This window comes from Vigna umbellata, chromosome 5 (genome assembly GCF_029865625.1).
Source record: "Vigna umbellata cultivar VRB3 chromosome 5, Vumbellata_1.0, whole genome shotgun sequence".
Classification (NCBI taxonomy): Eukaryota; Viridiplantae; Streptophyta; class Magnoliopsida; order Fabales; family Fabaceae; genus Vigna; species Vigna umbellata.
This window is the reverse complement of record NC_142169.1, coordinates 66,422,305-66,435,370: the sequence shown is the minus strand read 5'-3', so window position 1 is coordinate 66,435,370 and position 13,066 is coordinate 66,422,305.

Sequence of the window (13,066 nt, the reverse complement as noted above, 5' to 3'; positions counted from 1 at the left end):
CATATTGGTTAGTGTTTAGTTCACATATCAAAGGACAAACCATACCAGACAGACAATAGAATGAATGGGGATTCTATGTAAGTATGACACGTGGGCCAGTAAGCCTTTTTCTAGGGGGTTGTAACACACCAATACTTGTCCAAAACCCACTAACAGAAAATCTCAATTATCAGTTAATGTTGCTGATTATCAAGATATCTTCATGTGCTAATTCACCTCCTTTCTTTTTCTTTGTAGTTTTGGATTGGCCGACATTGAATGCTTCAGATTACTACCGACCTTTCACCTTTGATTAAGGGGCCTTGTGGCCCATATATGATTAGATGATGATAATCTACTGCATGTGGAGTATATATTGTGAAGTAATGTGTTGATAAATGTTTTGGAATTATCTGGTAAAATCATGTATTGTCAGCATTTTTCTTTGTATTCTCTCCATTCATTCATTCTTGTCTTTAAGCCACAAGGTAGGATGTCTACATTGCAAGGTAACAAAAGTAACTGTAGTTTGTGTGACGTTTTGAAATTGTTGATGGAAAGGAATGAAGCACAACATACTTCTGGTTTTTGAAGGCGGAATAAAGTTTTGAGAGCTCTCATTAGTTAATTTAGCATGTGGAAGAGGGTCATTATCTAAGTACTGGTCCCGTATGAATATCTCACAAGAATCTTTCCCCAGACATAATGGGGGGATAGCAAAACCCCACTTGCTTCTGCAGAAAGGCTTTGCCAAAGAGAGAAGAACAATCTGCTAAAAGCCAAATGCGAGCTAAATATAAATACTACTTCTGGTATTGTATATATGAGTCATGGAAGAAAGCATGTGCACGATATATAGATCATATTTTAGATCTTATGCACATGGAAAGAGAGATAGTGCCTTGTATACAGCACAATTTGACAGTTAACAGCAAAATTGTTAGTAACAAGTGAACTGAAAAGAAGATCTTTGTCAATGAATTGGAAGTGAATAACATAAGTGAACTTGGTAGGACATCTAAGACAAAGTCTTGAGACATTAAGCGAAACTTGATACTCGTATTTACACTCAACATTTATCCAACCGTAGTATTCAAGCAATGGCTGATAAGCATCTTAATAATGATTAATGCAATTATGCAAACATGGAAGTGGGGTTGAGGCAGACTGTTTGTTTCTTGTGGTGGCGCCGCCAGAGAAGCCCCACCTCTCGTGGGAGGCATGTTCTCAAGGTACACATATACATGTAAAAGGATGTCAATGTAGGCAGTGTGACCACGTGGACTATATAAGGGTGTTTTTCAGGGTTCCTTTGATTACCAATACGAATCATCCCAAATCTTGTTGGTTAAGGATTACTGTGTAGAACTCTTGAGTTGAGAATGGTTTAGTTATCTATTGTTACACCACCAATCATGATTCTCATGGATGCTCACGATAAGTTGTCAATATAATTTTCTCTGTCCATGTAACTTTTAACATAGATGTTATAAAACTGACTTACTTAGTGATAAAATTGAAAGAAACAATTTCTTCCTTAATACTTAGTGAGTGGACGGAACCTTAAAGTGAATGGTCGGTCAATCCTTCAAAATCTTAAAGTGAATGGTCAGTCAATCCTTCAAAACTTTTCGAATTGATTACTATCAATGTCAATGACTAATCGGTATCTCGTATATTAAGACAGCATCAAGATAATTAATAAGATAAACATGCTTATAAGATATTGGGTTATGATTGGGTAAATCATAAACAAAAAGTCTACTTCAGAACTTATAAATACAGAGGTATAATAAAGAGGTAGGTGATAGCATCTATTAATTATCTACATGCTTAGATTCGAACTTTACTAAAAATAAACCGACAAGGTAAGAAAAAAAGAGTGATAAACCGAATTAAGAAAAAAAAATTTAAGTATGAAGGTATAATTCTTAATTCTACCTATCGAAGCACTTAGAAAGATATAATATATTGTAATTTTAACTCCGGTTAATATAACATTAATAATTAACCTTCGTTGACAAAAGTATTGTAAGTTTTGGTAATAAAGTTAAACAATTTTTCATTGGAAAAAAAAAAGTCAAACCATTTTTTATCAATCTTACGAATGTTGAAGAGTCCTCCTAAAGTGATTTTGAAATGTGAATAGAGCATAAACAACTTTTGCTTGGATGAAAAAAGATAGATTCTTAGAATCTGGTTTTCTTTAAAGTATGATAGTGTTTGGTTATGAAGAAGAGAAATAAGTAGAAGAGTTTAAAAGACAGAAGCTGGTTTGTTTCAAAATTATATTTAGAAGGATAGGGTCAAAATCACATCCCTAAGGAGCATTTGGGTTTGGTATCAATTGGGGCTCACTTTTGCGTGTTTGCGCTGGGCACAGGTATCAAATGGGGCAGAGGTATAAAGGGAGTCCCCATTTGATTCCCCCGCAAATCCACATGATTACTTTCTTAAATGTCTAACATTATTTAATCTTAAAAATATCACGTTACATTACATGTGCATCATTTCTTTCATATCTTTATGGCCCAACACATGCTGCTTCTTCCCATTCAAAAGGATCAAATTCTCCACTGATCTTTCACCAAGACTAAGAGACCTTCGCCTTTGTTTTTTTCTTTTCAGTATACATCAAATAATTAAATACGGTGACAAGATACCTCAACCGATATAACTAATTCATTTCCAATGCTGCAATTTGCTGAAAACTCTTCGATATATCGACTAACCGTGAATTAATATATAGAAAATGAATATATTATTATTTTAAAGAGATATACATATATAAGTAAAGAGACTGGAATAACACTATCTAATTAATTAATGTAAACTAAAATATAAGATAGATTATAGAAAAAAAAAAGAGAGAGAGAGAGAGAATATTTGTCTGATGAAACTGCGAAGAGAGCTTGAGGATGGTCCTTTAAAAGGGTGTTCAGAATTGATGATGGATAATTAAGTAGTAATACCAAAATTACGTGATTTCTTAAATATGACCTAATTGAATATTTAGATTTCCATAGCAAATAGTGTTATTTTCTAGAGAATACAATTTTCTGACATTTCTAGTATTTAGTGACAATTTCTACCTGTGAAGTTGAATCATATAGATGACAATGTTGCATTTCAAGTAGAAGCGAAAACAAAATCCATCGTAACTCTTTATTTGAAAATTAGCATGCACTCTTTCAAAATTATTTTCATGTCATTTTTGGTATAAAGTCACGTGTATCGTATTGGAAGAAAGATATGTTATAGCACAATTATTCTTAAAGACTATATATTAAAGTAAACTTATTTTATGTTATTGGATCTTTCAGAGGACGTATTTACATTCTTAAAATTATATCATTCAGTACGAGTTTTGATTATATCGAATTTGTGATGAATTGTTTTAGATTCATGTTATTAATATATTTCTTTATTTTTTGTTTTTTAATAAATTTTTCATATATTAATATTTGGAAATTTAATTAAAGAAAACATATGAAGATTAATGTCTTTTTCTCACTTCCAACAAATTTTTACGTGATCTCCTTGTGTATAAATTATTTATTTTTTTGGTATAATGCAACCAAATTTTTACTTTACACAAAAGTACTAATAAAACTTCATATTGGACTACATGATTACTAAAAAAATTATTTGTTTAAATAGCTCTTTATTGCCTTATAAATTTATAGATTTTGTATATGGTATAATTTTTTTCCATCGTCTAAAAAAGTTACTTTTTGTTTTATTATGTTAACATTTATTAAGTAATTAGACATGTTGGTTAGATTAAGATAACTTCCATTTATATTATAAAAAAATATTATTAAAAAAATAATTGCAAAAAAATACGAAAGTCAAACTAAACCTATGCAAAAAAAAAAAAAACATCGTAAACAACTCTAAATGTATCAAATTTATATCTATTACAAAAAATATATATCAAAATAAATAGATAATGCAATATCACATCATTCATAATAAATTTAATTTTATAATCCTAAAAATACTAACTTATATGCAAAATGATTCTCCTCCATAAAAGAATATGAAAACAAACTTTATTCTTTTAGATATCTTACCGAATTCTAAAGCGTATAAGTTGACGGTCAAGAAGAGAAAACCAAGTTGTTTTCTAGTATTATTTATCTCTATAGTACTCTAAACCTTTTACTCTGAAATTAATCATGCTTATGCAATGATATTTCCCTCTTTCGTTTTATTTATTTTTTCCATGTTTATGGTGACAATATCTTTCATAAATCCAACCAACCTAATAAAATATTATAATTAATTAGTTTCGCATTAACAACACTAAACATGTCACATCAGTAATTCCATCAATGTTAAATGATGTTGATTAATAGTCATATACGAGCAACATAATCGATCTTTCAATAATCTTGATAATACTTCCTTTCTTTCTAATAATTAAAATTATCTATCTATTACTATTTGTTCGGATTGTATCATTCTCATGATTAAATATATCAAAAATTAAACATATCGAATATTTATGAATATGTAATTTAGATATTTTAATTATGTGATATAGGTTTCCATGATTACGTATGTCAAATTTAATTATTAAAAAGAATATAATATATATATTAAATAAAATCGATTGATGAAGCATTAAATAGTTTTAAATAATATATTTAGAAATAGTTGATGAGATATCTCGCAGTGAAAAGTCAAATTGATGGGATTAATTCAATATTTATTAAAACACATGAAGGGAGAAATATTGGGCATGATTTAGCCTTAAGAAGAAGTGAATTATTTTCCAACTTTAAATATTAAACCTGTTAAATTGTCGTACACTACTTTTATACTGTAAGTAAGATGCTTACGACAAAGAATTTAATGAGAACACTGTCTAGAGAATTTAATTATGAACCATGATGGGTAAGCATTTATATATATGAAACAATTATTTAAAAAATTATCATTAATTCTTACTTTAACAGTACAAAAATCATTTAATATATAGAAATTAAACTCTAAATGAAATTTCTTTTAATATTATCGAAGTTAACTTAATACAAAAAAAAAAAAGTAATATGTTTAATTTAGAGTGTGTGGTATATTTGTGAAGTAATGGAAACAACGTGGCCAAACACACGTTGCTAATTGACTTATGTTGTGTCCTCCTTAGCTTTTCTCTTCGCAGGTGGCGACCACATAATATGGTTGTAGGACCGATAAAACGAGTTGTTTGTCTTCATTTTATTCGCTGTATTTCTAGTCCATAAAGCAGGTTAGGATCATTCAGAGTTAGAATGGATCAACGTAACCCATCATAAATTCAAACCAGACTGAATTTTAAAAAATTGAAAATTTAAACATGGGTCAAAATTAATCCTGGATTGAACCCATACTGGGTTGGCTTACCAACCCACCATACATTTTAAATTATATTAAAAAAATAAAAACTTTAAACCTAATCTTTATATGCTGTGGATTTATCCATTAAGACTGTAGTATTTTAGATGGATAATTGACAACAATGATTTGATGTTAAATAGTATTTTGCTTTGTATTTGTGTGCTTTTGCATTGTATTTGAAGTTTAACATATTATAGATTTGGATTAAACTTAATTTATATTTCAATTAGAAAAAAATTCTTATTGTTTTTTAAATTGAAGAAAAAAAAATTGTAATTAAGTGAGTTAGTAAATTAACTCGCTTAACCCACAAACCTATGACAGGTCAAAACAGGTTTAAATTTTGTAGACTCACTAATAAGTTAATTGGGTTGCATTGACTAACTAAGTAACCAACCTGTGGTGAGTTGGAGTGAAACTATTAACCCATTTTAACAGTATTAGTATAAATTTTATCTTACAATTTCTTTTATTTATAATGAATTATAAAATTAAACCTAATTTGTATACTTTATCAATATGCTTCTTTATTTTTATTTTTTTTAACTTAGTCTTTATTTTATTTAAAAGGATTTAATGTAGAAATAGCATTTGAAAGTCAACCACGTGTTAGTGTATTGATTTTTTTTATGAGTTATTCTTGTGATTCCAACAAATTAACTTTTATATGTGTTAATTTTGCTAAAAAGTAAACCTAGTGAAAAGGGTACCATCTCAAATATGATTAAATTCAAGCAATGTTAATATTAATGTAATATAATTGTTGCTGTATAGTCATCTAATCCTGCATAATTTATATTGTTTTTGTCCGGTCATCGTTGGTAGGTTAAGCTCTATAATAAATGCGTAATTAATGAACATGTTTATCTCTTTTGTATTTATAATTTTGGTCGTGGGCTTTAGATTAGCAAAGCCTTAATCATGGCTCAATCCACAAGTGAATTATCCTTAATTAGTATTTTATCTTAATGAAAACATGCTGATATAAACTAAGAAAATTAAAATCGATCAAATTAATGGCGGATTAGGCCTCTTGCTCCCTGTATTTGAGTGTCCTTTCGTTCTCCGAAGAGTTTTCATACACGTTCTTCTAATCGAGGGGCATTCGAGAATTTTCAGAAGTAATTTTTATAGAAAATATTTTTTAGTTTAACGAATATTTTAAATGACAAATTAGAAGTTGATTCGACCCTTGAATATCTGTCTCCCACCTATGGATAATTCCTCTAATTTAGAAAAGTGCATTTTAAAGAATACATTAATTCTAGATTGTCCATACTCTTTGATTTTCTTTTTAGATTAAAGATTTTACTTTATAATTTATGCAAGAGCCAATATTTAAAATAACTTATACCTTAATTTTCGTACAGAAATATCCTTAATCATTTATTATCATTAAATAATAGACTCAAGTATTTGAGAATCTAACTGTATTTATACGTGGAGCATTCTTTATATTATTAGCATTACTTATACTTTATATTTTAACCTAAATTAAAAAAAAAAAACACACAACTATACCATATTTATACGCCGACATAAAACATTCATCGTTCGTTGAAATATCTCAAAGCACAATACTAAAAGTAAAAGTACAATATAAAAAGAAAATTCAAAAGATGATACAAATAAAGTTATACAATTGACCAACAATAAATGATCGATAGAATACATGCAAGTAAAAGTTATCGTAGCTTTGACCCTCAAATAAAATTTAACTAAAATTTGATAATTTAATTTATATTTAAATTAAAAATGGTGAGAAAATGAGAGTATATATTATTCTGAAAATGGCGTGGAAGAAGGTAGTCCAATAATGAATGAATGAGATTTGGGACCAAATAAGAAGGATGCCATGCTATGTTGTTCACAACGTTTTCTTCTTTCTTCTTTCTTGTGGCCCAAACTCCCATTGTTTCTAACCCTTTCATGCACTTATGCTTTCCGTTTCGTCCACATCAAAGATATGTGCTTTCCACTTTTTCCCATCATCAATCATCGAGTTTTATAAAATAATATGCAATATTTAATTATTTCCTAAAATTATTCTTTCTTTTCTTTCTCACTACAACTTACAAACTTTTACAATTTCTTTACTTTTAAATTCTAATCTTATTTTCACCTTCAAATTCAACTTCACTTTAATATTTTAATCAAAATCTAAGAAGAAAAGAGAATCTGGGCAACGTAACATATAAGAGAAAAAAGTAGCAATGAAGCAAATATGAAATGCACCTCTAAGATTTTATGCCTACTTTTGGAATTTTTCAAAATCTCCCATTTCAAAGTGTTATCTTAAAAATCTAAGTCAAGTCCTATATGCTCCTTAATATGATGTTTTGTTTATAGATATTTATATTGTTTTTTTTATTTTCTTAAATCTATTATTCAAATACTAAACATAATTCTCCGTTACTTATAATAGTAAACAGGAGATTCAATTCAATAGTCACGATCTTCCAATTAATTGAACTAAATTGATTGCATCCATTGCTTACACAATTCCTATTATTTAGTATCTTGAATAGTGTTTAATTCAACTTATATGAATCAAATTATTTTTAAGTGAACATAACATCTTTAAGTTATCAAACCCGTTACAAAATCCTTCTAAAAACCAGAGATATACCAATAGAGACATTTTAAAAAAATGGGGAAAAAGATATTTTTTTAGGTTTTTAAATTAAAAATTTAAATAAATAACTAAACAATTGAATGGAGACTCAATGTAAACGTGGAAAAAACTACTTGACGAAAAAAATCATTATTATGTATTGGCGATTTTTTTGCATTGTTTTTAAATTACTATAAAAAATAATTGAGTAAATTTTCAATTTTGGATATTTAGTACTGTTAAACATACTATTTTGAAAAAAATAACAACTCAATTTAAATGTAAAAATTATAAAAATATGAGTTTCTAGCAAAAATAAAAAAAAAGAGTAAGTACTATATTATATAAAAGTACGTAAAATGATATATAGTTAGAAATAACTAAAGACATATTATCTTAAATTTTAAGTTAAAGATAATTTTTTAATTTTTATATAAATTTGTTTAATTCTTAAATAATTTATAAATAATATCAAATTCCACTATCATTAACGTGCTCTATCATCACCAATCAAGAGAAATACTCCCCTTAAGTTGCAAGCAAGCTTTGAAGACAAAACAGGGACAATGACAGTATATACAATTTTAGTAATGTCATGATATTTCGGCATGCATAACATCTTCATAGAAAAAGTAAATAAACTAGTATATGAGATAGGCATTTATATCTTTTTTAGGCCGTTGACACACACATATTTATTTTCACAATGATAAGATATTGTTCACTTTAGATTAAGACCATTCCAAAAAATTTTCTTATCAATATAAATATATATATGTATATATAAACTCGTGTCTTTACTTTTTTATCCTAAAAAATCTAAACCTCTTATTCCTCTCACAATCTTTTTCCCTTTCTTAGCCAATCCATCTTCTACACAAACAAACAAAAGGAAATCAGTATCAACGCAGTGAAGAACAGAAAAAATATTACTACTTAAATTAGTAAAGATAAATCTTTCCAACATAATAATTGCTTCATGATGTGACTGTTTCACAACCAACATTCCTAATCGGTGTAGAATCTCCTTAAATAACCCAAATCATTTGAAAAGAAGAAATAAGAGAAAACCACGTCTCTAATAATTATTTCATTCTGCTTCAGGAAAGATTGCATGACTAAATAATATTATCCTTCCCAAGGCAGAACAAAGGTAGGAATATATGATGTAATTTATCACGATTCCATCAGTAACAGTTTAAATGATTAATTATAACTTATGATTAATTATAATTTGGTGATCAACAAAAGTCTTTCATGTTGGGTACAAATAAGATCTCACATCAAATAAAACAAGAAATAAGTATGAATTTATATACAGATAAAATATCTTCATTAGTAAAAGATCTTTTAGAGTAATACCAAAAATAAATATGTGAGTTCTTGATCTAAAACAAATAATATATTAACTGTGTGAAACATAAAATAATAAATTAATTTTAATATCAAAATATGTTATACATGTATTCTTTTATTAATTTAAACATACATAAGCTCAGTTATAGAAAAATATTCAGACTTCAAACTACCATATAACTTGAAGAGTTGACCATGATCTTTCCGAATAAAATGTGTTATCCTTTAAAGTGACACCTTATTATATATAATATTTTGATTCAGCAGAATGGGTTGGTTAGCTGAATATGCTTTCCAATGTTTTGGTATAAACGTGGTGCATTACATATCTCAGAATGTGGATAGTATGGAAAGAATTTTGCTTCGTTTCATCACAACTTAGACTTTCAAACTTTAATCATGGCGCGGTTTTTCCAAACAGCCATCTGAGTTGTTCAGATGAAATCGAAGTTTACATGCTGACAATTGCTTAATAGGAAAAAACCTTGTTCTATGCAAAAGATATTTCTTAGATAGTCAGTGAACAAGTAAATTATTTTTTATTTTGATTTGATTAGACGTGATATTTATAAGATTTTTTAATTTGGTTTGCTTCCTAAGGTTATTCCAGTGTAATTAAATCTAATTGTTATAAGTACAATTTTAAATTTAAATATTTTATATTTAACAAAAGAATTCGTAAGAAGTTAAGCTTGAATATATGTTCATTATTGCTCTGCAATGGATGATGATATGTATAGATATTGTAAGTACGAAAAAGTTAACTTTTAATAAAAATTAATTCGGAATAAAAGTAGTGAATACTTCACCAATACCAATTTTTATATATCCACGTTTTACATGTGTTGCTAGACAAATGGATATAGCACTGGTTTTTTCTAAAACAAATGTTATAGTCCAGATAGGATCACACCTTATTTACATCAACTGTTGCGGCATCACAGCTTTCCAAATCAAGTACATAATCCATGTGTAGATATAGTGCTCATTGATTTTTCTAACTGAGAAAAAAATACTTTTTTATGCCAGTTTGATAATTTACTTTTAGAGATATTTTAATTATTAAAAAAATAATTTTTGTATTTATAAAAAGAGAACAAAAATTAAAGAGTAAAATAATATATTTAAAGTAGGTGTAAAAATTCATTAGGTATTAAAATAATAGTATCTAATATTAAAACAAAAAAAACTTATTTTTAATTTTCTTGTTAATAGTAAAATTATTATTTTGTTAGTATTATATAAGTATTGAATAGAAAATAAAGTGCTTTGTATAATATAAAATTAAAAAAATACTATATATATATTATAATTTTGAAAATATTTAATTAAAAGTATCGAAATTTAAATCAAAGTATTTTTTTCTTAAAAGAAAAAAGGAGGCGGGGAGGGGGTGTTGAGAATGAATAATTTCAATATTATCATGGGAAGGAAGCATGCGAAGAAGACAACAAAAACAGAGAGAAGAAAAAAAAATCTTGTGGTCTCGAAAGAGAAAATGTAAAAAGGTTAAATAATAAAAAAAAATAGGCAATGTTAAAAGATTATTGCAAATGTGAGGAATTAAAATAATAAATAAATTTTAATCAATCTGAGTTAAATATAAGCAATAAAGGCTACCGAATATACCAGACATAATGCAGTGTGATTTTTGTTTTGATTTTAAGGTGGAATGCATAACTGAATGAAGGGACATGATAGGGTTCATCTGATGATGCGATTTTCTAAACACAAATGATGATTTCTAAAGTTATAAATTCACTCGAAGCATGCAAAATTTACCGAAGGTTTACGAATGATATCTGTGGTCGAGAATATGAAAAGAAAGACTTGAATTTGTTTGTGATAATGATGCAAGCGTTGAAAATGAAAATTCCCAGAGTGGAAGAATTCTTCGCACTGGTTTGTCCTCATGATAATCACGATAACTGAAACAAGTGGCTGTTACAATGTGCAGTACAATTGTAAGGATAAATTCTTGTCAAGAATGCGTGCTTTGTCACAACCCCACCACATCTATTCATCGTGCCAATACCATATGCAATCACGTTTGCTAACAATTCTCATCAAATTAAAATGGGTATCTGCATATTCATATATATTCAATGTGATGCATGTTATATTCAATGTGATGCATGTGTTACGTGGTTATTGCTATTTACCCAACTCACATTCCTCTTTGCGTGCATTTTGTAGAAATTTTAGTACTGTAAGTTTCTTTCAGCGAAATCATTTCCAACTAATCACAGCTACTACCATTCATTTTAACGGGGTCTGAGCTGGTCACCAAGACGAATTAGCGACTAAATGAGATATGAGTCCAACTATATAAGGGATTGACATCACTCTCTACCAAAAACCTTAATTTAATGAGTCTTTCATCTTTATATAGTGCTCTACTTTCTCATTTTTATCCAATGTGAGACTTAAACTCACACTTGAATTACCGGTTATCAAGACAAATTATGGACTCTAATACCACTATTGGATTTATCAAGGAAGAGGTTCCCTAGGGAGATACAAACACCATAATGACATTTGAGCTTAACCATACGAGGGATTGACACCACTCTCTATTCAAAAGTTTAAGATAATGAATTGCATCTTTCATCTTTATATAGTGTTTTACTTTCTATTTTTATTTAATGTAAGACTTTAACTCATTTTTGAATTTTCAACAAATACAACATATGAAGTCATAACAATGTATTTTTAGTTTCCGTGAAAATAGTTGGATAGTCAAATACAAAAATTGGTCCATTGGTCCATTGCTCCACCAGCCTTATGTGTCTGCCTCCATAACTAATGCCAGGTACCTCCCAACCACCAAATGATTTTATATATTTCTTTTTATATAAAATAAAAAACGTAATTGATATACATACTTTTAAACATGGACGACGAAATATTATTTTATAAATAGTTTGCGGATGAAAACACATTTAATCAATATGACGACAATATATCTAAAAAAGTATGACTACAATTTATATTATAATTTTTAATTATTAAGTTGTATGATTTATGTATGTTAGGAAACAAGTTATATTATTATTATCAACTAAATTAATTATGCTAATTTAACTCTAATAATAATTTTGTTTAGTTTTTTATTGTAATTTTAAATTAGATTTGACTTAGTCAACTTTAAATTCATTCTATTTGATTTGATGTATAGCTGTATGGATAAGTTAATGGTTAAGATTCTTGTGTTAATTGTTATAACATATGGATAGCAGTTGATAGATAAAAAATGTAATGTATAAGTTGATTATTTTGACTCGGATCAAATAATTTTGTAAGAACTCATTTGTTTATAATTATATACCACCTGTACATTAACATATATAGATACTATTTTGGGACGTTGTCACTAAAATAAATTACTTTTGAGTTTGTCTTAGAATCAAGTATACTTACTGAATAAGATTGTGATCTAAATGTTATTAACTTGAATACATCAAGGATTTGCAATTTATATCAAGGATTTGCATCTTATATATTAGTTGTGTTAACAACTTTTTAACAATAGACCAATCATATTTTTTTAGTTGGAAACATCATTCTCTTGTTGGAAGTTTCATGTCGACTAGAGATAAAGTCAATTAATAATTTATAAATAAGTGCAAATCTCACTCTAAAAACCGTGAGATTGGGTTATGTTTAAAGTTCACTTCTATAACGTCTCCGAGGCCAAAGATTTGTTCTTACTTAACAAACAAAAAAAAAGCTGCT